We start from the raw sequence: 25,750 nt of genomic DNA, 5'->3' as shown, positions 1-25,750 counted from the left end.
ACCTCAGGGGTTAGACAACAGTCATGTGGGTCAGAGGTCCACCAAGCTTGCCCCTAGATAAGACTGGAGCATGGAATTCAACTGGAGATAACTGATATCTATAGACAAGGGGGGCAGGTAGTCCACTGACGTACCCCAGTTTGTGCAGGATGTCTGGGCAGTGCAGGAAGATGAGTAGTGAGCTGCCATTGCTAGGCAGGACAGTATGGGGGTGGACCAGGTGGATCAGGTTTCCACTTACTGCTTTGCACACATGAATGAACTCTAAACCAAGTTTAATTCTGAGTGCCTTAACTAGCCCATAAAGCTTTAACTGGGCCATATGCCTATACGCAATTGCCATAGTCCAAGCATAGGTGTGCTACCAATTCACACTTCCTCTGCATTGTGCAGAATACAATGCCCTCTCCCTTTTGGTAAATTCCAGGGATGAGGGCAATCTATACTGATTAGCACCCCCACATCTAGGCACTTCCTCAAGCCATGCACCATCCCCAGAGCCCTGAGTCACTCCTAAGTCATGTGTCACCCCCAGAGCCCCATCAGTTACCCTTTCCCCTGGATTTGGTGAAACTTTACAGTGGCTGGTGCTGTCATTTTTGTTATTATCATCATAATGTTGCACTGGGCTTGTGGATGTAGCAGAGGGCAACAGTGTGGTCCTCCTTGAGGATCCTCAACAGCTCCTCAAAGAAGGAGACCATGGTTCTCACAGTACACAAGACATACTGTGACTTCATGCGCTTGTTTTTAGTGCTGATCTTCTGCCAGTTCCACTGGTGCCTCAGTCTGGGCAATGATGCACTTGTAGACTGCCTGGTTTTGCTGGCTGCCCTTTGTGCCCTTGGCTGTGTTGATGATAGTTCTCTCTTTGCCCCATATCATAATGAAGTCAGGCACCTCAATAATAATCCAGTTCACAGCTCTCCTGCAGGCATCTAAGAAGTATACTCTCTTGTTCAGCGTGGCTTACTAAGCCAGATGACTGCTGTTTGCATTGGAGCAATCAAGCAAAAGCAACAGGCCTCAGTGAAGCTTGAGGGTTTCAATGGGTCCTCAAGGTAGTGCCATGTAGACTAGGGAGGGGTGGTCATACCCTCCTGGGGTTGGTGAGTTTATTGCATGGGGCAGATACAATCCCCATGAGGGCTAGTACCACCCTGCTCCCCTCCGGGCAGTAGAGTTCTGGAGGGTGGATAGACAGGCCTTTGGAGCTGAAGGATGGGGTCTGTGGTAATGCTAAAGGACCTCACGTTGCTCATGTTATCTTGTGGAGCAGGCTGAAACTGCATCTCTGAATATGATCCGGAGATGCTCCTCACCTGAAAACCCCTAAGTTTGCTACAATATGAATGTGCCTAGTAGCATATGTTTTACTGCTTGAATATGCAGTCACTCATGTTTTAAGTGCATTTAACGCAAACTGTCATGTGCAACATGACCCAAAGCTGTTGAGAGCACCACTGAGTCCGGGCAGGGCCCCCCGGGCAGGGCCCCCGTATTTGCCCTAAGAGCAGCTTCCTTGACGGCAGGCCCACTGCGCATGCACGCAGTTTAAAAGGGCCCGCCGACCGGGAATAAGCCCAGTTAGACGCGGGAGCGGCGAGAGACGAGCGGGTGAAAGCTCGCTGCGCCCCCGCTCCCCCAAAGCCCCCCAGAAACCCTCCAGCAGCCGCGGAGCCCCCTGCTGACCCCCAGCGCAGCCGGGGTAAGCGGGGCCCGTGGAGAGAAGGGGCTAACCCCTTAGTGTGTGTGTGAGAGGCGGCGGCTGAGTGGAGCCGGGCCGGGTCAAGCCCCGCCCAGGCCCCTACTTCGCCCAGCCCCCCAGGGAGCCATGCAAACAGGCTGTACAAACAGGCGCGCTTCTCTGCCGGCGCGTGAGTTAGCGCGGAGTTCGCGCGGGAGGGCGTGCAGGTGGGCGTCGGACCCTGCCTGCGCACCCCCCAGGGTAGACAGTCCCAGCCGTAGCCAGCCTACCAGAGGCATGAAACGGATGGGCACGCACCGCACCCCGAGGGTCCCCTCGGGCTCCGCGCCCCCCCCCCTGGCGCCTCAGAGACGGCCACCCAGACGGAGCCCCTGGTTCCGGGCTCCACGCAGATGGAGCCCCTGGCTCTCGGCTGCAGGGGCTGCCTGTCCCTCTTTCAGGCTCTGGGGCCTGGGAGCATGGCGACCTCCCCTTGCAGGGTCTGCTCCCTTTTGGGGTCTCTGGCACGCCAGCTGGAGGAGCTCCAGGCCACAGTCCACAGACTGCGTGCCATCAGGGACTGCGAGCAGGAGATAGACTCCTACTGCCAGGCCCTTCTCCCCCGGGAGGCAGAGGGTAGATCACAGTCTCCCTCCAGGCCAGAGGAGGACTCTGGGACCTCCTGCTGTGTCCAGCCAGGGGCATGGACCAAGGTGGTCAAGGGCCCTAAGGCCCGCCGCACCAAGGCCCCACCCCCGCCAGAACTGAGCAACAGGTATGCACCTCTTGCTGCCCCAGCAAAGCCTGCTGAGTTGCCGGCCCCCACAGGCAACATGGGCCTAACTGCAACTCCTGCCCCTGCTCTCCCCAAGACACAACGTAAGGTGTTTGTTGTGGGAGACTCCCTCCTGAGGGGGACGGAGGGGCCAATCTGCCACCCTGACCCCTTAGCCCGGCAAGTCTGCTGCTTCCCAGGGGCCCGCATCCGGGACATTGCGGAGAGGATCCCCAAGCTCCTCAAACCCACAGACCGCTATCCCATGCTCCTTATTCATGTGGGCACCAATGACACGGCTCGGAGCACTCCCAGCCAGGTCATGAGGCGCTACAGGGATTTGGGAGCGGGGCTTAAGGGTCTGGGGGCACAGGTGGTGTTCTCGTCGATCCTCCCAGTCTCAGGCTATGGGCTGAGAAGGGACAGGAGGATCTATTTGGTCAACCAAAGACTGCGGCGCTGGTGTCGTCAGGAAGGCTTTGGCTTTCATGACCACAGCCCGCTCTTTGGCGAGAGAGGCAGCGAGCTGCTGGGAAGAGATGGTCTCCACCTCTCTCCCCTAGGGAGGAGGCTCTTCTCAGCCAGACTGGCTGACCTGCTCCACCGGGCTTTAAACTAAGCCTGCTGGGGGACGGGGGGACTACCGCCACTGCTGGCCCGCTGAACAGTCCTTGCAAAGCCAGGGGATCATGGCACTCAAGGGAGCCCGCCCCAGCCCCAGCCCCAGCCCTGGTAAAATCTGTGGGCAAGGAAGGAACCCCCCAGGGGGCACTTGCCTGCCTGTACACAAATGCCAGGAGCTTGGGGAATAAGCAGGAGGAGCTCATCCTCCTGCTCAGTGCAAACAATTACGATGTCATAGGGATCACGGAGACCTGGTGGGACTCCACCCATGACTGGACCACGGGGATAGATGGCTATACCCTGTACAGGAGGGATCGTGTAGAGAAAAGGGGCGGGGGTGTAGCTCTCTATGTTAAGGAAAGCTACGCATCCCTGCAAGCCGATATTGGCGACCAGGGTGGACGGCTAGAGACCCTCTGGGTTTAAATCCGTGGGGAACACGGCACAGGGGACACAATGGTGGGAGTCTATTACAGACCTCCCACCCAAAGTCCTGAGCTAGACCAGGAGTTTGCCCAGGAACTGGCTGAGGCAGCTTGCTCCAGGACCATCGTTGTCATGGGTGACTTCAATTACCCAGACATCTCGTGGGAGGATCGCTCAGCAAAATCTGAGCGGTCGCAGAGCTTCCTCTCTTGCGTGGATGACCTCTACTTGACTCAAGAAGTCTATGGGCCAACGAGAGGCAAAGCGCTGCTTTACCTGGTGCTGGCTACTGGGGAGGACCTAGTCGGCGACCTAGTGATCGATGGGAAGCTGGGTGACAGCGACCACGAGCTGATCACCTTCACCATCCGCTGAAAAGCTGGCAAGTCAGTCAGCAACACGCAAGTCCTTGACTTCAGGAAAGCCGACTTTGACAAGCTCAGGAGGCTTGTCAGTGAGGCCCTAAGGGACCATGACCGCAGGGAGAGGGGAGTTCAAGAAGAGTGGTTGCTCCTCAAGGGAGCGATCCTCAATGCACAAACTAAGTCTATTCCATCTCGGAGGAAAGGCAGCAAGAGGGCACAGCAGCCCCCCTGGCTCTCCAGGGACCTAGCAGACATCCTGAGGCTAAAAAGAAAGGCCTACAAAGGATGGAGGATGGGAGTCACCTCCAAGGAGGATTATTCTGCACTGGTCCGGTCCTGTAGGGAGCAGACCAGGAAAGCCAAGGCTGCAACTGAACTCCAGCTAGCTTTGAGCATCAAGGACAATAAAAAGTCCTTTTTCAGATATGTGGGGAGCCGGAGGAAAAGCAGGGGCAACGTTGGGCGGGGGGCTGGACTCGATGATCTTCCGAGGTCCCTTCCAGCCCTAATGTCTATGAAATCTATGAAATCTATGAGTCACATGCTCAGAACAGTGCTGAGCCCTCCACTTCACCTTATTGTCAAGCTCAGGCATGAGTGGAGCAACAGTGAGTGGGTGGGTCTTTTTTAGACTGGTCCCAAGCTTGGCAGAGAGGCTGTACAGACATGGGGTAACTTGGTTTGATTCTGCTAAAAGTTATACCACTGACCTCAACTGAAGCAGAGACAGGTCAGTGCTGAGTGCTTTTGAAAATTCAAAGCTTTCTTCTTGCCCCTAGCTGAATTCAAGGGCTAGGAAGATGAATTAAGAATACTAAAATAGTTTGGGACCTAAGTACTTATGAGGCCACCTTGTAAGCTCATTCCCCACTGCGATTGCTTGTGAGACTTTTGCTATTGGCTCCCAAACTTGACCTCTCCCACAGGGTCTTCACAGTCTGGAATTTGTTCTGCTTGGCAATCTCCCAGAGCCTTCGTCTAGTGTTCAGACATCAGGCACAGTGAAAGATTCATATATTTTATTTAGCTTTCATTTGCTTTTTGTTTTTCATTTGGTTTTATTTTTTGTTTGTTTCATTCATGACAAAGTGGCAGCCTGTTTGCTGATATTTCTCTAGGCCGTGGCAGTGATTCTTTAATGCTCTTCAGTGAAGATAATTTCTGTGTGAGGATTTGGGGGAAAGGGGAAGAAATGAGTGCCTGACAACAAAAAGCACTATAAATCAGTGAAGTAAGTAAACCAGTTTAAGTGTTGTTTTTATATTGCTTACCCTGTAAATCATATGAAGTGTGAAGCAGAAGAAAATAAAGTTTGAGCATAAAGCACCTGGTTCTCTGCCTACAGTTTGCATAGCCATGTGTCCCTGGTCAAAGAGGTAATAACATAATTCAGAATCAAAATGGCAGCATTTTACATTCACTGCACAGTCAGTTCTACAGATGTGAATAACTACTTGAGATACAAGGTCGTGCAGAATTAGGCCTGTGGTTTGAGAGAATCGGTGCTTTACTTTTAAAAGAAGCAGAAATGCAAAACTTAAAAATTTGGACTTTTAACTACTTCCCTCCTCTTCACTGTGTATGCCATTTTAGGGAAAGCTGAGATAATTCCTTTCTATAAAACTGTAATTAGTGGAACTTTATTGCCCAAATACTATTAGTTCCCTTGTTTCTACAGTGAAATTATTGTAGTCTGTCTGGTGAAAGTGCGTTAATTGGGACAATTACTGAAACAGGTTTCATTCATATTATACCAGAATATGTTTCTTTTCAGTCAGATACTAATTGGTTTAGCATTCTTGTTCTGAGCTCCCTTTAGTCAGTAAATTATTCTTTGTAGGCAGCAATTCACCAGTGCAGAACCTATGAATTAAAATGGATAAACAGGAAGAAAGCAGGACAGGGTCCATTTATAGCATCTGACAAAGTAAGCTGTTCTTATGAAAGTCATGCCTTTTTAAGCCAGTTAGTCTCTTAAGGGTGAGTACAGATATTTGGGAGGTTAAACCAGGAAAAAAGTGGCCAGCTGATCTAACATAGGTCCACTTGGGGAACTTACATTTAGATCCCTACCTAGGCTGTCTAAGTTCCCCCCGCTCTGCCCCCAAATGGACAATCCCCTCTATGGCCCAGAGAGCCCCCCTGAGACTGCCAGCCCCCTCCCCTTCTGAGCCCACAAACTGTTTGCAGATGATGGGAGCCAGGTCAAAGTAAGCTAGGGTGGAGGGAGGGGAGGGGCAGGATCAGGGAGGTGTTGGTCTGCAGGGAGGATTGTTGCATTTGAGGGGAGGGGGAGGATGGGGGAGAGCTAAAAATAGCCCCCAGGCAGTGGAGAGAGAGAGCCCCTCAATCCAGCCAGAACCTGCCCAGACCCCACCAACCTCCCTGAGGAGCTGCTAGCCCCACAATCCTGCCAACCTCTACCCCCCCTCCCCGCACCCCTGGTGCCACAAAGCCACTCGTCAACCCCTTCCCCCCCGGAGCAGTTTGTGGGATCGGGGGGATCAAGGTGAGGGATAGGGGGTTGGGGCAGCAATGGGGGTTTGGTGGGATCAGAGGAATTCTTAGATCGGGCTCCTGGCAGCTATCTATTAATCACTGAGTTAGATTGGGAGGCCCTTTTTAACCCAACCTAACCTCCTGAACTTCTCAGTGGGGGCATCTACACAAAACATTTACTGCAGAACTGCCTAATTAGCTCTGCAGTAAACATCTCCACATCTCCACATGTGGCCCTATTAGGTAAATACAAGTACTAGCCTGCTCCAGAGTTTTTTTTGCATGCAGCAACACACGTGTAGATGCTGGTAGGCTGGCTGGGGCACAAGGTTACTTCAGTATGGGGAGCTTCCTGCCAGCTAGCCCCATGCTTAAGCACCCCCATGCTCCAGCCAGCCCCTCCACAGCACATTGAGCCAGGTCAGAGCAGCCCTGGGTTGCTGCCAGCTGAGGCTGTTCTGACCAGGCTCAATGTGTTGCTCACAAATAAACTCCAGAGCAATATACCCTGGAGTTATTTCCTCCTGGGCACATGTTCAATTGCATGCCCAGGGGAAAAAAAACCCTGGAGCAATAAGCATTGCTTGCATGTGTAGATGTGTCCAGTGTGATGTTTGTATGGACCCTAAAGTGCCAACCTGCTCTGCCTTCTGTCTGACTTGAGACTAACATAGGTAACCACCTCTCCACTACTAGATAAACAGCTTGCCATCTCTATCTGTCCAGAGAATGCATGAAGAAAGAACACTGAGCTCATGAAAAGATTATTCAAGCTAGAAAGACTTATTATACAATATATTCAGAAAGATTTTTTTCAAATTTTCCAGATTCTCACCAAAAAACCCTCAGACAAACTCCAAAACTATTTTTCATTTCCTTGGCAGTGTCCACTATCTCCTTATGCAGAAAATGCAATAAACATATATTAAAATGCTACTGATATTTCAAAAATAAAACAATTTGAAGACTTGTGCTTAGATTCCAACATGTACTGTTGCCAAAGATCACAAAATCATAGTGCCTGAAGGAAATGCCCTTGTATTTCTCCAATGACTTGAAAATTCATTGTGAGTCAAGCAGTTTAATGCTTTCCAGCAGTCTAAGCATCTATACAGAGCCACCCACCCTGCACAGAAACACATGCCCAAGGTGCAACAAAATCTGTCGATCCCAGATAGGCCTCATCAGCCATCTTTGGACCCACAAATAAGGCAACCATGGAAGACAATCATCCTTGACTGCACGGTATTGCCAAAGATATATACAGAAAATAAAAGAATTCAAGCTAGACTTGGTAAATGGAACCCAGTTTGTATTAATTCTTAGTTGACAGACAGAAGTTTAACCATTTCAGTAGTGAATCGATGCTAGTGATCTCAGACATTTCAAACACATTTGGCAATTGTGCACTTGTTGGATATAATATTTGACTAGTTTAACCAGGGAAGGAGGTTATGTCGTAATAATTAAAGCTCCAAATTCTAAGCAGAATAAAGGTAGGAATAAAACACTGTGGCCATTCACCTCTCCTTCTCCTCTAGCATGTACAAGTCCATTTTAAGAAATTGTCTGAAAGTTAGACTCTACAGTTTCTCCTCCTGCTTCCAAAATGTTTTGAAAGGCAACTGCATATAAAGTAATACCAGTCCTGTGTTGGAGCTGTTCTAGCCTGGGGTTAGAAGTTCATATAGAAGAATAAAACATCCATGCAGATTTCTCTGGTCTCAGATAAAACTCAACAGATCAGTGGGCCTTTTCAAAATGTTCACAAGTGACCTCTCCTTTTGGATGCCTCTGTTTGGTATACAATGTGCAGGCAGCCTTGAGAGTTGTGAGGACAAGGCATCCTCAAAAATCAGCCCAAGCTGTCTCAAGATGGCCTTGCAGAAATCAATAACCCCAAAAATCAGAAGGCAGTTTGGGCCATTTTGGAATTAGCCTTTCTGTGCTTTATGTAGTCCACCTCTAAGGCAAGTAATGCTACCTAGACTGTAACTAGACTGTAACTATAAGATTACAATATCAAATAGTGTTTTGCAGATGATACAGTGGTGTTTTAAATTTTAGAAACTACTTGACCTTCTGGTTAAATTCACCCAAGCATTTAAAAAATGAAAACCTGGGCCAGCAAATGATTTCCCAACAGACATTTTCCATTATAGCATTGCTATGTCATGGCTGACTCTCCACTTTTTGCAGTTTCTATGACAACCATGATTTTTGATCTTCAAAGAATAATAATGTATTGCTAAGAGGTATAAAACATTTTTTGAAACGTGAAATGTTATTCCATTACAGGAATAGAGCAGGCATACTACGGCACTTTTCATTAATCATTATTGCAATTGTAGAATCTCTGTATAAAGATTTATTCCAGCACAACCCCAAGGACCACATGGCTGCCTCAGGTGCAGAGCTACTTTGTTATGCCTCTGGGCAAAAAGGTGAGATTTTGGGGGGCAAGGGAAAAGGGTGTGTGGGAGAAATTCTTGTAGCAGCATTAGGTACCAGAGAAATTAGCAAAGGGAGCAATAAGGAGATAGTTTGTTGAGTGTACTGATGTGACATACATGAGAAAAAAGATTAGAAGAGGGCAAACTGCCTGATCCCATGGTAGCTGGAGGAATTTAGCAAACAATAAGCTCTCTTTAGTGAGAGAAAAAGGGTGGCAATGGCAGATCTCACTTAGTAAAGCCTGAAGAAGGTGGAAGCAGATGAAGTTGAGTGGGGGAGGGCTAAGAGTGGGGGATGGCACTAAATAAGAACTGGCCAGCTTGCTTAGAGCAAAGAAAATAAATGCTCCATGTTATGCAGATTCTTCATCCAGTGAGAGTGGTTCATTTTTTTTTTGTTGTTGCTACATTGATGTGAGCATCATATGTTTCATAATGCATCCCTTACTTCTTCATTTCACAGCATAATCTTTTGGCAAACATGATCTGAGAAAATGCAGTAAAGAAGTCAAATGACCTTTTGTCTACTCTAAGCATGATAAATATGATTGCTGGGAAATAGTGACTGAGATCCCATGGTACCACACTCTTTGGTCTATATTTATTAGCTAAAGGAAAGCACCTTGAACTAAGAATACATTCATAAATCTAGCTCCAGCTCTGGGACTGTAAATCTGGAAACCTCTCTGGCAGGCAAATCTACAGTCTCTAGATCAGAACAGAAAGCAGGGAAGGGTGTGAAATAAGACTTGCTGACCTACTCTTGTGTGGACAATGAGGACACTTGCCAGTAGATATGTCTAATGGCAGAATCCTGTCCTTGATCTGTAACACAGAATAAAAAGTAAATTCAGAAGCAGAATACTGCATAAGATGTGGGAGGTTGGGAGGATGAAAAACATTCTTTTTTAGGTTGTGAGCTTGTCATGGCAAGGCATGTAACTTCTAGTGCTGCTATATACTAAATAAAAATTATAATAATGGAGAATATATTTGAAAATTATTCAGTATACATGTGTGAAAGCTATTCCAAAATTCTACAAGAAGTTTGCATGTGGAATGAATATGTGTATCCCCTTGCCTTGCAAACATTGTGCTCTAGGGGCATATGTATTGTTGAAAAGCACAAAATGAGTCTTCTAATTCCGGACCAGGGCTGTCCAACTAGCAACCCATGGACCACATGTGACTCCCACAGTGTTAGCATGCAGCCTGCGGACTCCTGTCCAGGTGCCACTACTCCTTTTCCAAGTTGCTCCTACTGCAGCAGCTGGGAGGGGATTGGAGTGTCTAAGCTTTGTGCATGGCAGAAAAGGGAGCCGGATTATCAACACTTCCAGTGGATTGAATAGCCCAGATGGGGATGCAGGTGCTGTATGTGTGGCTGGGTGGAAGTGGGGCCACACAGTGTGAACAGTCCAACCTTTTCCCCTTCCCCACAGCACAGGCAGCTCAGCTTCCCTTCCCTCAGCCACACATGCCATGCAGCAGGAGCATGGCTGCAGGGGTGTGATGGACTGTTCACAAAGCACGGGGGGTTGGGGGTGAGGAGCTGCACTGTGCAAACAGTTGGGGGGGCAATATGGGAACAGTTGGGAGGCTCACTCATGCTGTAAATGTCCCCTAGATCTGTTGCCCACCTGGCATACAGCCCCTTGGCTGCCTGAAAATTGAACAGCCCTGTTCTGGACTATCCAATGCAAGTAAATGTACCAGAGCCTCTAGCTATCCAGGGGGGTTCTGTTTCTAATGGACTTTACATATGTTTTTCATTGTGGCTTTAGGTAGAGGAAAGATGGTTTTGTGGATAAGGCACAGGCCTTGGAGTCAGGGCACATGGGTTTTATTCCATTTAAGATTTCCATTATGACTTTGGGCATACCTTTTATGGCCAAACATTTCAACTTCAATGCCTGAAGATAGACACTTGAACCCATATTCAGGATCCTCAGTAGGTGGCCTCATTCTCAGAAGTGAAGAGGTACCATTATGGCATTCATATACATGTCTGGGCACAGTATAAAAACCTGAACAGGTAGTGGGAGCAAGGGGTGTTCTGACTCCATTACATGGACTTCAGTGGGGACACCTAGGATTCTCCTGAGGATAAGAATGGATTTTCTATTGTCAGTTTTAAACCTTTAATAGCAACGTTTTTCTTTGAAAAAGCTTCTTTGTAGTTCTTTCTCAAGGCTACTCTCTCCTACCCAGTAGCTTTTATTCCCACAGTGAGAGCAGGGAGTCCCAGTGGCCCTTGAGAACCTTCATTTGGTTTCTTTTCTTTAGATGCTCTTACAAAGCAAATGAAGCTTCAAAATCACTCCTGTGACTTCAGCTTCTCATGGAAGGAATCCAAAACAGAGGGGTCAAACATGATGGCACACAGATGACATGCATAAGAATTTACAGATCAACACACTTGTTCAGCAACATTGTAGAAGCTGATACCTGCTTTAAAATTTGTATCCACATACTGCCTGTTGCTATCTTTCTTTTGTTTTGCACACCTACTATATGTTGTATGGTTTAGGTTCAGCTATGTACTGGATTACCTTAATCACTCTTCTTTGGGTCTTGTCCACAAAAATGGGTTGGTTATCCAAACCTGTTATTATTGTAAATTGAATCTAATTTATATCATTTTCTTGGAATCTGTACTCATGTCTGATGTTGGTTTTTCTTAGGTGGGGGAAGGAGGTGGCCATTTTTTATTTTTTACATAGAACTGTATTCTCTCTCTTTCTTTTTATGTTCAGTAAATATCTGAATTCAATATGGGAGTTTTTTAATTCCTGTTGTACTATATTATTTGCATTGCATTAATGCTTAGGATCAGGACTTCAGTCTGCTAAATGGGTTATACAAATATAGGTAGATTAAGTGACCACCCAAAATAATTTATAACTGAAGCAGATAGGAAGCTTATAAAGGAAGCCTGAGTTTGGGGGGGGGGGGGGGGGGGGGGTTCCTCAAAGGAATAATTCAATGTTTTGGCAAAACAATAAAAAACAGAAAATGTCCCTACCGATATCAAAGATTGCAACCGAGAAATGCAGCAGTGGTGACTTGGTAAGTTGTACTTTAGAGGTTTCCTGTCCAATTTGTTATCCTACAGGCTAACCTTCATCCTCCATTCTCTTCCCCTTTACTGAGTTAGTTTGGTTCTTCATGCAAATCAAGAAGCTGCAACATACCAGGGAAGTTCAGCAAGGACCTCAGCCCATTTAGAAGAATGGGACTATGGCTAGGGACAGACACTCAAAAAGCCTAAATTGATTCAATCTTTGCAGGTTAAGCTAACCTGGCTAGGCTGAATCATTTTGAAACTGAACAAACATCCCAGAAATGCAGGCACATGCCTGCTGTGGCTCAGGCTAGAAGCCAGAGGGTGCTAGAGCAGCCTTCCCTTCCAAAGTGCTGAGCTGGGGTTGCGGGGCGTGGTCTGCTGGAGCTCCAGCTAGGGAGCAGAGGGGAGGGGCCAGCTCTGCTGTGGAGCAGAGAGCCCTGCCCAGCCCAGCCCAGAGAGCATGCTGGGATGCTGGGGGAGTTCTGGTTTAACTTAAACCAGCAAGGGGTCTGGGACAGACATTATATGAACTGGTTTGAGCTACATGAGTTAAGTCTGGTACTACATTCAACTAGGTTTATCTCAAACCAATTTCAGCCATTTTCTAACTGGTTTATGTGCACTAAACATCTGTTCTGTTACAAGTTTAAACCAGTTTCTGATCACTTAAACCAGTTTATGTGTAATGTCTGTCCCTAGTCTCTGAATTATCTGAACTACAACTCCCAAGGGAGAGCACAGCAGCATTTTCAAATAGAAATTTTTAGTTTCATAGTTTCATAGTTGGTAGGGCTGGAAGGCACCTGCAGATCAACAAGTCCAAAACCCTGCCATGGGCAGGAAAGAATGCTGGGGTCAAACGACCCCAGCAAGGTGACTATTTAGCCTCCTTCTTAAGACCCCCAGGGTAGGAGCAACTTCCCTTGGAAGTTGGTTCCAGATCCTAGCCACCCTGACTGTGAACTAGTGCTTCCTGATGTCTAGCCTGAACCTATGCTCAGTCAATTTATGACCATTATTCCTAGTTACTCCTGTTGGTACTCGGGGGAACAGGGACTCTCCCATTCCCTGCAGGTCCCCCCCTGGTAAGTTTATACATGGCCACCAGATCCCCTCTCAGCCTTCTCTTGTGGAGGCTGAACAGGTTCAGGTCCTGTAGCCTTTCCTCGTAGGGCCTGCCTTGCTGTCCCCTGACCATGCAAATGGGCCTCCTTTGGACCCTCTTGATGCTGTCCACATCCCTCCTGAAGTGCGGCGCCCAGAACTGGACACAGTACTCCAACTGGGGCCTGACCAATGTTGCATAGAGGGGAAGGATCACCTCCTTGGATCTGCTCGTGATGCATCTGTGGATGCATGACAAGGTGCGGTTAGTCTTCCTGACCATGTCCTCACATTGGCGGCCCATGTTCATCTTGGAATCAATAATGACACCAAGATCCTTTTCTGCCTCAGTGCTGACAAGAAGGGAGTTCCCCAGCCTGTAGGTATGCTGCTGGTTCTTCCTCCCCAGGTGCAGTACCTTGCATTTGTCAGTATTGAATCCCATCCTATTCCCATCTGCTTATCCCTATAACCTGTTCAGATCTAGTTGTAGCCTGTCCCTCCCTTCCATCATGACTATAGGCCCATCAGTCTTACCTCAATCCTGGGGAAACTCTTTGAGAAGATCATCAAGGAGCACATTTGTGATGGCCTGGCATCGGGGATGATGCTCAAGGGCAACCACCACAGTTTCATTAGGGGCAGGTCATGTCAGACCAACCTGATTGCCTTTTACGATCAGGTCACAAAAGCATTGGATGCAGGTGTTGCCGTGGATGTAGTCTTTCTGGACTTCAGCAAGGCCTTTGACACTGTCTCCCACCCCATCCTCATTAAAAAACTAGGCGACTGTGGCATCGATGCCTACATGGTCAGATGGATTGCTAATTGGCTGAAGGGCCGTACTCAGAGGGTGGTGGTGGACGGGTCATATTCAACCTGGGGGGAAGTGGGCAGTGGAGTCCCCCAGGGCTCGGTCCTTGGGTCCGCACTGTTCAATTTCTTTATCAGCGATTTGGACAACAGGGTGAAAAGCAACCTGTTCCAATTTGCTGATGATACCAAAATTTGGGGTGAGGTGGGCACGCTAGTAGGGAGGGAAAGACTGCAGAAGGACCTGGATAGGTTGCAAGGGTGGGCTAACAAAAACAGGATGCGTTTCAATACTGACAAGTGCAGGATGCTGCACTTGGGCAGTAGTACCCAGCAAAACACTTATAAGCTGGGAAACTCCCTTCTTGAGAGCACGGAGGCAGAAAGCAATCTTGGAGTCATCATTGACTCCAAGATGAACATGGGCCAACAATGCGAGGTCACGGTCGGCAGGGCTAACCAGACCCTATCATGCATCCACAGGTGCATCTCAAGTAGGGCCAAGGAGGTGATCCTCCCCCTCTATGCGACACTGGTCAGGCCACACCTAGAGTACTGTATCCAGTTCTGGGCACCCCACTTCAAGAGAGATGTGGACAACATTTAGAGGGTCCAAAGGAGGGCCACCCGCATGATCCGGGGACAGCAGGGCAGACCCTACAACGAGAGGCTACGGGACCTGAACCTGTTCAGCCTTCACAAGAGAAGATGGTGACCATCTATAAACTCACTAGGGACCAGAAGGGTTTGGGGGAGACCTTGTTTCCCCTAGAACCCCCCCAGGATAACAAGGAATAACGGCCACAAGTTGTTGGACAGTAGGTTTAGATTAGACATCCGTAGGAACTACTTCACAGTTAGGGCGGCTAGGATCTGGAACCAACTTCCAAGGGAAGTGGTGCTGGCTCCTACCCTGGGGGTCTTTAAGAAGCGGCTTGATGCCTACCTGGCTGGGGTCACTTGAGCCCAGTTTCCCTCCTGCCCAGGCAGGGGGTCGGACTTGAAGATCTACAAGGTCCCTTCCGACCCTGCTTCTATGATTCTATGCTTCTATGATCATGACCACTTCTCCCCACATCTAAATGTCATCCGCAAATTTGAACAACGTGCTTTTCACCCCCTCGGCCAAGTTGCTGATGAAGATGATGAACACTGTAGGCCCAAGGACTGAGCCCTGGGGAACCCCACTGCCCACATCCCTCCAGGTCAAAAATGACCAGTCCACCACCTAGCTAATCAATAGTAATATTGATTAAAAATAAATTTAACACAGCTTTGCTTCATTAACTTTTTTTGCTTATACTCTCATGGAATCCAGGCAGGCTCCAAAATCCTTGCTAGTTCCTCAGCATTTCTTTTGGTGGGCAGCCTACCTTCCAGACTGTTTTGGAACTAGGACCCTGGGACTATTAGGACACCATAGCCTCAGGGTAAGTCCAGCCAACAGAGTGACCTGAAACTGAGGCCGCAACTTGTCATAGAAAATGTTAAACTGGAATTACCTTTTTAAACCCAGCTCTAATTTTCACTGAAATCCAAAAAACCTTTTTGATTTTTTGAGTGTTTTGCATTTTTGAATTTTTCCATAGAAATTAGATGCTTCTTCAAAAAAGCATTTAGTCAAAACCCCAATTTTCTGTCAAAACACACTTTTTTTTAACCCTGTTTAAATATTGAGGAAAGAAAGGCACCAAATTGTATTGAAATATTACAGGACAATACATACACAAATATTATATACAATTACCCCTTAATTTTTTTTTAAAAGCCTGAATTGCATTAAATATCAGATATTTTCAATTGCTCCTTGGACTACCATCAATTTGCTTTTGATTTCTGGTTTCAGTCTTGGTAGAAGCAATGTTTGGGTAATGATATGAAGGGAAAGAAATCTATGGCCTTCATAGTGACGGATCTTCCCTTTAGGGAATTTATTTCATTCATTAAAGGCAACATGGAAGAAAGCCCCATTTGAATTGCATATGTAGGACAATACCTATTAGAAATCATTATGTAGTCTCTGCATCAAATATACAGATTGTATTTTCAGATGATACTGCTGCATTGTAATATTATAGGAGGAAAAATACATTGCAGAGCAAAATTATAGCTATTTTGAGCAGATTTTATGGAGGCCTATGACTGTATCACATTTGCACAGCTCATATTAAAGCACTCAAGAGACTAGGTTCTGAACAATGTGTATTCATAATAATTGCACTTAAATATATGTGAGGCTAGATTTGTTCAGGGGGTTGAAAAAACCTAAATATAATCAATCTCGTAATTGGTGTATTTCACTTATTTTTAAAGTCACATTCAATCTAAATAGCAGGTTGTCTTCCCTTCCCAGGTTCTGCCACCTAAGGCTTTTTCCTTTGTTGCAATAGCTCCTTGTTGAAGTGCTTTTAGTAGTAGTAGGTATTTTAATTGTGTAGTGCTCTAATTTCAATAGTTATGTGAACCGCAATTAAAACCCTGCATTGCAGGAGGGCATGTGAGCCACAGGTGGTGATTCTTATGATGGTAATGATTATCCTATCTATGGTCAGTATTTGCTAGTACAGCAGTTGCTACATGGTGGTAACCAAGGATACCACAGTTTCCCCTTATTCATAGAATAGGAAATATCTTTAGTAATGTTGGACAAATGTTGATCTGTAATGGCTACAGTTGTCTAGAACAGAGATTCCCAAAGTTTTTATGCTACATGCCAGCAGAAGTGGCTGTGGCTGTGGCCCAGCAAACTGTGGCCCAGTGGTCTCAGCGAACCGCAGCTAGAATTTCTGGTTGGAAGACAAGTAAAGATACCCCCACCCCCGGGGGGGTGGCAAACCCTGAGCTTCTGCAGGCTCTGGGGAAGGAGCCATGGCCTCTCCACCCAATTCTGGGGGGCTGCGATTTGCCAGTCCATGGTCACTTCTGGAGAAATTGTTTTTCAAGAGTACTCTTTTTCAAGGTATGGTATTGGGAATCAGATGCCTTGACTTCCACATTTTGTTCCCAGTTCTGCCACAGACTTGGCATGTGAATTTGGGTTATGCCTTTTTTCCACTTCTGGATGTGTTTACATAGAATCACAGAAAATTAGGGTTGGAAGGGACCTCAGGAGGTCATCTAGTCCGACCCCCTGGCCAAAGCAGGACCATCCCCAACTAGATCATCCCAACCAAGGCTTTGTCTAGCTGGGTCTTAAAAACGTCCCTGGATGGAGATTCCACCACCTCTCCGGGTAACATGTTCTAGTGCTTTACTACCTGCCAAGTGAGAAAGTTTTTACTAATATCTAACTTAAACTTTCTTTGCTACAACTTGAGACCATTGCTTCTTATTCTGTCATCTGCCACCACTGAGAACAGTCTGGCTCTTTTTAACCACCCTTTATGTAAGTAGTGAGTTAACATCCACATCACTTTGTGGTGTGTTAATTCATTAATTTATCTGACATTTTGGAATCTTTTTCTCAAGATGCTGTACAGGTACTTAAAATTGTATATTTTAATAGTTTAAATGTGTATATTAAGGACAAGGATACACAGATTGTACATAACCCGAAGTAAGGAGCACAATAGAACTATATCTATCCCATGAAAGCTCCGAGATGACTACAGGTCCCTGCTTTGGTCACTCTGCACAATTGCTTCCTGACTACTCTGCAGCGAGAGTTTTCCCTTTACTACACTACAGCTGCAGGGTGCAACATTCTTTCACCTGCATTTCAACCCAGCTTTCTTGGCTTGTACCAAAGAGCTGAGAGCCCAAATCCCAAACTGTTACCTGAAAAATAAATGGAGATGGAAATGTCTATGTTCCCCTAAGCACAAGGATTGCATCTATAGCTCCTTGCAACATCCCCTGTCATAACAGCCAATTCCAATTTAATTCAGAGCTATGGTCTCAAAATGGTCTTTGCCACCTAAACTAAAAACCAGCACTGAGTTCTTCCATGTATTATTAAATTAGACATATTACAGCTTCTGACTAGGAAAAGACTGGATGATGAGAAATGGTTACATCCTTGTTGGGAGACATTTGAGTTGACTCAGAGGAAACAGTTGGTTAAAACATGCTCAGAAGAACCTAGATATAGAACTATGTCCATACCACAGAATAAGGCACTCCCTGCCCCACGGTGTCTCTGAGCTCTTGCTCAGAATCAGGCTCAATTACCAGATATTTATAGAACTGAATGACCATTTCAGATAGATGTTGAAGCAATACATCTTAATTAAGATTCACATTTCCAGAACTTTCCTAAATAACTGAGCTCAGCATTACTGGAGACTTTTGAGAACATGATCCTTACTTGAAAGCACTTGTTTTGGCTACTTGTGATTAAGTGAGGCATAGCTGTATTTGTAACCTCACCCCTTATCAAAGAAAGCAGCCATTGCCTATGGTCAGCAGTAGAGGTATAGTTCAGCTATGGTTTCTATGGAAACCAAATAAGTGACCTACATTTTATCAAAGAGAGTGCTAAAGTTTCTGTGATATTTTTTTCCATGGAGTATATACATTTAAATAATATTAATATTAATATTATTTTTCACCTTTTCATAGTTTTTCTTAGTATATGCATGTAATTAGTTTTTTTGTCTTGAGAATGGAGAGGAGATTAAAATCTTCGGGCAGACACAACATTTCAATGTGAAAGAAAGTGTTACTAGAGATGGCAAACATTATCACCTTTGCTGTCACTTGTAATTACGTATTCTCAGTAAGGATGCAACAGAATTTCATTAATTACAGTTGTGCATTATTACAGTATTGCATTATTTAAGTGTATAATGTACATGGACTATAATGTTTTATAATTTGGAGTCAAATCAGTCCTGAAAAATTGCTGACACCACCCTCAGGCCAAGACCAGGAGCAGTGAACCAACCCCTACCCACTTGGTCCTTCTCTGAATACCCCAAATGAGATAAGAGCCATCTGCAAGTGACTTAAATATGTACCATCTTGGGTGTCCTTGTATGAGGGCTACATTGCCTCAATGTAGGAAAGTGCAATGTTTAATAGAGTTAATCTATTTCATAAAAATTAAGGGCAGAAAGGACCACTGTATCATAGCCCCTTAGGTTTCATTCAAATTCACTAACTAAAGTGAAAACACTTTAGTTATATTTCAACCCTAAGAAACAAAAATGTCTGTCACCATGAGAGGATTGTCCACACTCTTTCACTGGCAAGGGACTGACTCAGATTTGTTTGGATGATCCCAGCTGGTAAATGATGGCCTGTGCTGCAGAGGGAAGGGAAATCCTACTTTCAACATCCTGCCAATCTAATCCAGGGAAATTTTTTTCTTGAGCCCAAATCTGATAATCAGTCTGCCTGTGGGCAAATACCTAGAATATACCAGCTTGCACATAAAGGGGTCTCTAAGTAGCAACCTCACAGCACCAGCGTATCAACCCATTTACTCAATATTCTTCTCCAAGACGGGCCTGGTGCTTTAGTGGAAAAGACCGCTAAAGCAGGGTAGAAGGAGAAGTAGTAAGCTAGGAGCTCAGTTATGCATGGGGTAGAAAATATGTCAAGCATGAGACTTTATAGATTTCTTAATCTGGAGTGCTAAGTGCTCTGTTCAGGGCCCGAATAGGAAGGGGAGGCATGGAGAACTTGGATCCATAAATCTGAATGCTGGGAGGAAACACTAGTACTATACTTGCCTACACCCACACATATGGACCAACACATTTCTCCCCAAACCTACATCATAGGTTTTAGGATGGCATCCAATATTACCTTAAAGACTCCAGCTGATAGTGAGTCCACATCCCTTGGAAAGTTTTTTTAATGCTTTATGTTTCCATAGTATATTAATAAAGAAGTGGTTCGGTGGAAAACAAATGAGTACCACTAGCATGCCCATAAATTGTAGATCTGTTTAAACCATTCTTGATCCAGGTCAATTGTTCCTACTATGATTCATTTTATATTCTGAAATGTAAGTTTTACTGGAATTCAATTCAGTATAATGTTAAATATTTTATTACAATAATCTATATGACTTTTTTACAGATGAGACTTATTCTCTTTTCAGGCATCTATTTTCCTTAATTGACTTTATGCACAAATAAGATGATTTGCATTCTTGCTTGAATAAGTATTTTGTTATAGTATATAAATATTACCAATAGAGTACTTAGGCATTCTAAATGTTTCTAAACCAGTTGATTCTTGCTCGCATTGTTTTAACAGTAATAAGACATGAATTTCATTTTTTTAAGGAAAAATTAAGGAAATATCTACAGACTGAAAACATGGTTTCAGATGTCTAAAATCTGCTGAGAGAAACTGGAGTTCTTTGAGATCACAAGGTCAGTAGTTCAGAAATAGCTATTCATGTACATATGTTCCCTACAGTTATACCCCCTAAATTCAAATGGAATACAACTGTCTAAAATAGTGAGAGCAATGTATTATAAAAGTGAAACAATTCTGTTCGAAAAATGTTTATTAGGTTCATATACCATATATAAAATATTCTCTTCCCCAGAACCAAATTAAATTCAGTACTGTTTACAACAATTTACAATAGAAGCTACTGTAAGTTCAGGATTTGGCATCAGCTTCCATTAAAATTGAATAAATACTGTAAAAAATATGAATGTTTGCTCAGAATTTCAAAATGAATTCACTGTTGCAAACTTATATCCTAGTGGGTTTGCCTTCTGCACACATTTAAATAAGTTGATGTTGCTGCTATAGGTATGACTGGAAGTTGAATTTCAAAGTTGTATGCAGGTATATTTTCAGAAATTGTATTACATATGCATATATATCAATTGTACTGAAAGTTTTTGCATGCTTCGCCAGTCAAAGATTAGAAAATATACCATGTGACTTTTCTGACCAGTAGCTACCCATGCAGCTCATCTATCTGATAATTACCGAGAACATTTTGCAACATGTCACATAGGTATAGAAAATCTCACTGAATAAATTAAATTTTGCATAATTTGGAAGAAATCATGATTGATCTTCTCATACCTGTTTTATCACCCTAAAAGGAGCATAATACAGTGGATAATTTTTTGCGGGGTACATTATTTCCCAGATCTAGTTTTCATGATTACTACATGTGTCTTACACTGTACATGGAAAATGGAAGTCATCATCAATATTACAGTATGGTAGCTTTTAACAAAGCTATAGAGTTCAACTAAAAATAAAATGTAACTCAATTTCTTAAACTTTAGATGTTACCATCTACTTTAGGAGGAAACAGCTTTGGTTTTTTGTTTCAGATTCTTATTATTATTTAGAATGCATATTTCAAAATATTACATATGTTGAAAGATCCTGGCTATGATAAAGCAGAAAGTAGGAGACAAACGTATGTTTCAGTAATTCAAGATTAAAACGCTGTGTCTATTTTTATGTGAGAAATTTGAAAAAGGATTCAGACCACCTAAAATCAAAAATGTGCCCAGATTCTCCCATCTTCAGAACAAACGTGAGGTTGCATATCTCATTGGAATTGTTTTCTTACCATTATTTCAGCAGTGTTACTAAGAAAAAATCTAATAATAATTAAAACTTATTTCCCTTGATATACCCAACTGAAATGATAAAAAGAATACTGGTCTTTTGAGTAGTTTTGTCTATGTATATGTGTTAGGACTAAAATAAAATAGGTTCTGCTTTTGAAAAAATCTGTTTATTTGAAAGGTACTTCCTACTTAGACTACTGGTAGTTCAGTAAACACCTCAAAATGGAATAATTCTCAGTGGGTGCATTTATACATACATTAGCACGCTTTTGCTATTGTGCATTAAGTTTAGTACCTCTAATGTGAGATACATAAATGTGCATTAGGCTGCCCGAATGCACAGTAGGAAAAGTGCATACTTTTAGTAATGTTTAATGTGCAGTAGCCTATTCTACTGCTCATTAGTGTATTAGCATGGTTTCTTATGCACCATTTTAATGTGCAGTAGAATAGGCTACTATGCATTAAAGTGGATGTGTAGACATGCACTGTCACCCTTGCCCCATTACTGATGGGTACAATATTCACACCAAAACTAGAAAGACAATCAAGAACATAATTCTCCTGACAAGAAAAGGGAATTTTTCAAAAGCACCTGACTAACTTAGAAATTCCAGTCCCTTAAGAGTCAGGCCAAGGCTAATGTCTTACTACTAATATGTTTTCTTTCTCTAGATAGATGGCTATACTTCTAAAAGGTTTCTGAGAAATAATTCATAGAAGAGTACTTAATACATATTACGACTTTTTAAAATTACAGAATAATGAAACTATTAACATTGATAATACTATAGCTTTTTGGACTATGGTATGAAACCAAATATTACTAAAAATGTAGGGTCTAATCCTGGAGTACTAACTCCAGCAAAACATTTGGACTTCAGGATGAAGACATTATATATAAGGAAGTACACAGAAAATTATTTTAGGGTCCTAATAACTTTGGTTTTACCCTCATGTATTTCAGTGGGAGTCTGTGGGATCAGGCCTCTATTTGTAGTCCAGGTCTCATTAGCAAATCATGACAAACATCATGGATGGGATGGAAGTCTTCTTAGATGGCTGAAATTAGATTGTGTAGATTGCTTAGATTGCTTCTGGACTTAATGTCTAACCTGATCTTCCTGGTCTAGAGGCAAAACCCACCTGCCTCAAATGAAGAAGAAACAAGAATAAAACCCAAACAAGAATAAAATCCAAAGGAGGTTAAAATCCACTGAGGCAGAGTCTAGTGGGACTGGAGAGGTCCCTGGAGTTGGTGATTGTACTGAGACTAGAAGCTGAAGAGGGAAAGTTCAGACTGATTCGGCAAAAAGCTTGGGGATAAAATCTGGGAAAGGACTGGAGGAGATTGGAACTGAAGAGCAAGAAGAGAACTGTAACTGGAATTCAAAGGAGGCTGCAACTGGAAAAGAGGCTAGGACTAGAATCCAGTGTGTGAGAGGAAGAGGCTAGGCGAAAGGTAACTTGGACAACATTTGGAGAAGTGGGGAACCAGGTATGTGTGTGGACAGGAAAGTATTACTGTTTTGGTTGTAATGCTGGACCATTGGTTGGCCAGGTCTGAGGGTCACCCAGGGTTGGTAGAAGCAGCCAAGATCCAGTTGGAGTGTGCAGAGTCTGAGTGTAGGAAAGCCAGAAGCCAGGTCTGTCTGGGGAACTGAGCCAGAGATCCAGAGGGTTGGGCAGGGCACGGGGTCAGGAGGCTAGCTAGGTCAGGTATTCAGGAGATCAAACCAAAGCTAAGTTGGAGTTCATGGAGAAGCCAGGTCAGGTATCCTGAGACATTACCCCCCACCCCAATGACCCGTTCTAGGGGGTGCTGCTCCAGGCTTTCCTAGGCAGTCCTCATGGAATTTTTGCACCAGATTGGGGGATGTAGACATTTTCTATGGGCCTCTACGTGTGTTTCTCTGGCCCATAGCCCTCCCAATTGACTAAGTAATATATTTTTCCTCACCTCTACCTTGAGCCTAGAATTTCATATACTAAGTATTCTTCTTGGCCATGAACCATTATGAGTGGTGGAGGAGGTTGAGATTGGTGAGGGAGAGAGTTTTCCATGTAGGGCTTAAACTGGGACATGTGAAATCCCGGGTCAATTTTCAGTGTTTGTGGTAGTTGCAATTTGAAGGTGACCAAATTAATTTGTCAGGCAATACAGAAGGGGCTGATGCACCTGTGGTCCAATTTCTGCAAGAGCTCCTGGGTGCAGAGGTCAAACCTTTTGTCCTTGTGAGTGAGCAGGTCCCTGGTAATGATATTGGTCTGCATGTCATTTGTATGCATCTTCTGCCTTTTCTAGATGGATTTTTAATAATTATTGGACATCTTGCACATGTTATACACAGTCTATAGCCACAGGGTTATCAGAAGTATATGGGTAGGGCAGGGGTATAACCAGCAGTGGAACCAAGAACAAGCTTTGTCACTTGAGACATGTGGGGAATTGTTGTAGGCAAACTCTGTGAGTGCTAGCGGGGGGGGGGGGGGGGGGACACCCATTGTCCTGCTGGAAAAATTGAGGTACCATTGGAGGTACTGCTCTAGAATCTGATTTGTTCTCTCAGCTTGACTGTTTGTTTGTGGGTGGTATCTGGATGAGAGCTGGACATGGATCCTATCAGGTGCAGGGCCTTGTGCCAAAATCAGGGAAGAAACTGGGGCTGGAGGTTATGTAGTGTGGAAGACCATGAAGGTGAACCATGTGATCTAACCATAGTTGGGCAGTGTTTTTGGCTGAGGGCAGAAATGGGAAGTTTTGGTTACCTGATCTGCCACTATCAGGATTGTGGAGCATCCATTAGATGTGGGCACTCTACAATAAATTCTAGCAAAATAGTGGAGCAGGGTCAGGGGGGAACGAGAAGAGACTGGAGAAGCCCACAAGGTTTCTATGTGGGCCTTTTAGTGCAGGCACAATGATCATAGAAGCAGACAAAGTATTGGACTGTCTTATGCAGGCATGGCCACTAGAAGTTTCAGGCAACCAATCAATAGGTTTTTTTCCATTCCTGGGTAGCCTGCTAACAGCAAGTCATGGCTTACATGAAGCACTGTCAGTCAGGCCAGACCTAGGGCACCTAGATCCTACCCCAAGTGAATGTGGCCCCCTCCTACACCTGGTGGGGCTGTCAAGAGAGGGCAGCCTGGTCCTCTGGGTGGGGTGGCAAATTTCCTCTTGGGTGGCAGCTCAAATCAAGGTTAGCAACTCTGTTGGTAGCATGGCACTGATGACATTGTGTGGCTTTTAAATAGGGCTGGGTTCAGCTGGCATCCACACAGGGTCAGCATTATATTCTGTCTTTCAGGATAGGGCAAATCAAATCAGAAAATCTGTCAGAAAACCAAGAGAGGCACAAGAAAAACATGCACCAACCTAGTTACTAGGTTGAACCTTGTTGCCTGGACACTTTCTCTTTTGGGTCAGGGGTTTATACTGGAATGGTTAAAGGGCCAGTTTACCCTGGTGGCAGGGATTAGGTGCGTGGCTAGGCCTGGCTGGGGAGTTCTGGCTGCCTGTGTCTGCCCCAGTGCTCTGCTGAGGAGGTGGCAGACTGGTATAAGCAGCCACACCAGGCGGAGGCCCTAGGTTCACAGGGTAAGAAGTCTTGGACGGATAATGGGAGGTGGTATGCTGGGAATGGTTTGCCAAAAGGACTAGGATTGAATTCTGTACTGGGTCTAGGAGCCTCTGTCTCAGAGTTTCTGCATGATGCAGGTAAGTCTCTTACACCAACTTTTTCTAAGTGGTCACTTAATCTGTGCCATTCATTTTCTGGATGTCCAGCATGTTACTCTGGGCTTAATTTGCATATGTGCTGAGCACTCAAAGCTACATAAGAAATCATTTTGTAGCATTTTGAACATGTATTATGCTATAGAGAGATGTGTCCTCTGATAGATCTGGTGTCTTAAATAAAATCAAACCTCTCAAATTGGGCACTCAAAAACTAGTAGACAATTTTTACTTTAATGTCTCTCTGCCTCAGCTCCTTGAAATGGAGATAATACCAATCCTACATCTCACAAAGGTTTGGCAAAGATATATTGAATCTGTCTTCAGAGCAGGGTTTGAATACTGTGCAGTGCATAAGCCATAGAAGCCACCTACTGAACAACATGCAAGAGAAAAAATATTGATTAGCTGCTTATTCAGTGAACACTGAATAAAGTGGAGGTCTCAAAAACCAGTACATGATGATTTAATTAAAGACACACAGATAAACAAGTGAGGCAAACCTTAATTCTGGTATTTCCTGATTTTTTTAATGTTTCACTTTCCAAACTTCATTTTTTTACCATCATTTTTTATATATAGTGTAAGGAAATTGTTTGAAAAGATGATAGACCCATTCCATGTTCATCCAGCACATAATTATGAACATATGTAAGAGTATAATGTCCTATCTGTGTAATGTCACATCCTATCTTC

At 44.5% G+C, this 25,750-nt stretch overlaps 1 protein-coding gene across 2 annotated transcripts in view; it reads left to right on the top strand.

The window, feature by feature from the left end:
• Positions 1 to 25,750, top strand: part of CSRNP3 (cysteine and serine rich nuclear protein 3) — a 166,193-nt gene that overhangs the window by 32,357 nt on the left and 108,086 nt on the right. For both annotated transcript variants that reach the window (XM_019480524.2, XM_019480523.2), the window contains exon 3: positions 20,050 to 20,139. The gene's annotated coding sequence lies outside the window, so the exon portion shown is untranslated. The remainder of the gene's footprint in view (positions 1 to 20,049; positions 20,140 to 25,750) is intronic.

This window comes from Alligator mississippiensis, chromosome 4, assembly GCF_030867095.1.
Source record: "Alligator mississippiensis isolate rAllMis1 chromosome 4, rAllMis1, whole genome shotgun sequence".
NCBI lineage: Eukaryota > Metazoa > Chordata > Crocodylia > Alligatoridae > Alligator > Alligator mississippiensis.
The sequence above is the reverse complement of the archived record's forward strand: the minus strand, read 5'-3'. Positions and strand labels throughout refer to the sequence as shown.